Source organism: Humulus lupulus, chromosome 2 (genome assembly GCF_963169125.1).
Source record: "Humulus lupulus chromosome 2, drHumLupu1.1, whole genome shotgun sequence".
NCBI lineage: Eukaryota > Viridiplantae > Streptophyta > Magnoliopsida > Rosales > Cannabaceae > Humulus > Humulus lupulus.
Window position 1 is genome coordinate 104,744,901 of NC_084794.1, and position 2,275 is coordinate 104,747,175.

Genomic DNA, 2,275 nt, shown 5'->3' on the forward strand with positions numbered 1-2,275 from the left:
TAATGCCTGGTCTTGTAGCTGTCAGATAGAGTAAGCTGCCAATTAAACTTCGATTCATCTGCTTTTGGTGAGCCATCCTCTTTCTTGAGAGCTTTGTTGTTGTCTAATGGAGTTGATACTGTCTTACATCCCTCCATTTTGAACTTCTTCAATAGTGTCTCTGTATACTTCTTTTGTGAAATGAAGATCCCATCTTCTTGTTAAGTTATTTCAATCCCAAGAAAGTAGTGCATTAAGCCTAAATCAGTCATCTCGAAACTCTTCATCATGTCTTGAATTTTTTTATCATCTCCTTATTGTTGCATGTATAGATGAGATCATCAACATATAGAGAGACAACAAGTGTGCCACTTGTACCTTGAGTCTTGATGTAGAGTGTTGGCTCACTTTTGCTCCTTCTGAATCCTTGTTTAGTGAAGTAGCTATCAATCCTGCTGTACTAGGCTCTTGGAGCTTGCTTAAGGCCATATAAAGCGTTTTTTAACTTGAGAACTTTATCTTCTTGTCCTTGCACCACGAACCCTAGAGGTTGCTCTACATATATTTCTTCATTAAGGTAGCCTTAAAGGATTGCTAACTTTACGTCTAGCTGAAAAATTTGCCATTTCTTTTGTGCAGCTAGAGAAATTAAGGCCCTTATTGTGTCCAGTCGTGCAACTGGAGCAAATTTCTCATTGTAGTCTACTCCATGTTGTTGTGAGTATCCTTTAGCGACTAACCTTGCTTTATGCTTTTGAATCGAGCCGTCTGGGTTGAGCTTTGTCTTCTAAACCCACTTGAATCCAATAGTGTCTTTGTCTTGTGGGCGATCTACAAGCTCCCAAGTCTCATTCTTCTAGATCATCTTTATTTCTTTGTCCATATCTTTTCTCCATACTTCTTGCTTTTGAGCAGCTTCGAAGCTTTCTGGCTCCATATGCGCTAAGTTGCATGTCTCGTAGATCTCTGCTAATGATCTCGTTCGCAGTGGTGGTGAGTCTGGCTAGGATTCTATGACTTGTGTCATTTCCTTCGTGGTTGGTTAAGTTGGAACATCATTTTGATCAAGTTCTTGTCTCGACAATAGAGGAATGTTGACAATCTTTCTTTCAACTTCTTCTGTCTCCCAATTGTATGTCGCATCTTCGTCGAATTGTACGTCTCGGCTAATTATGAGCTACTTCGTTCCTAAGCTATAGACTCGATAGCCTTTTGATTGAGTATTATAGCCTAAGAAAATTCCTTTCTCAGTTTTCTTGTCTAGCTTGCCTCTTTTTTCTTTTGGAATGTGAGTGTAGCATATTTAGCTGAAGACCTTGAGATGCTTTGTTGATGGTTTCCGTCCACTCCAAGCTTCAATCGGCGTCTTATCTTGCATAGCTTTGGTTGGACATCTATTGAGCAAGTAGACTGCAGTGATTACTGCCTCTGCCCAAAATCTTTTTGGAAGACCCTTCTCCATGAGCATAGCTCTTGCTGTCTCCATAACAGTTCTATTTTTTCTCTCAGATACACCGCTTTGTTCTAGTGCATATCCAACTGTGAGTTGATACTCCATGCCTTCTTCTTCGCAGAACTTGTTGAACTCATTATAAATGTATTCTTTGCCTCTGCCACTTCTTATTGTCTTGATGTTGCGACCACTTTTCTTTTCGACACGGGTTTTGAATTTCTTGAAAATATCGAAAACTTGCGATTTTTGTCGCAAAAAATAAACCCATGTCATTCTAGTAAAGTCGTCGATAAAGAGAATGAAGTACCTGTTTTGATCATTTGATGGAGTACGCATAGGCCCGCAAACGTCTGTGTGGATTAACTCCAGTGGCTCTTTGGCTCTCCAAGCTTTCCTGGATGGAAAAGGTTGTCGATGTTGCTTTTCGAGCATGCACCCTTCGCAGACAGTGTTGAGCTCCTTGATTGCTGGGCGGTCTTGGATCATATTCTTCTACTGGAGGATCTTTAGCCCGTGGAAATTGAAATGTCCGAACCTTCTATGCCATAGCCACGATTTATCTGCTTGTGCTTGCATTGTGACATTGCTTGCGTATCTCCATTGTAAAGGAAAGCATTTATTTTCTTTCGTTTTTATCTTTGCAATTTGAAAGGATTTATCTTGCTTGTCATAGATTGTGCAAGAATCTCCTTCAAAATGCAAAGAGTACCCTTTTTCAATCATTTGTCCTACATTGAGTAGGTTCTGATCGATGTTGGGTACCAAGAGTACATCATTGATGTATCTCTTGCCTTTTTTGGTGTCAAGGGCAATGGTGCCTTTTCCAATTGCTTCCATGAAGTC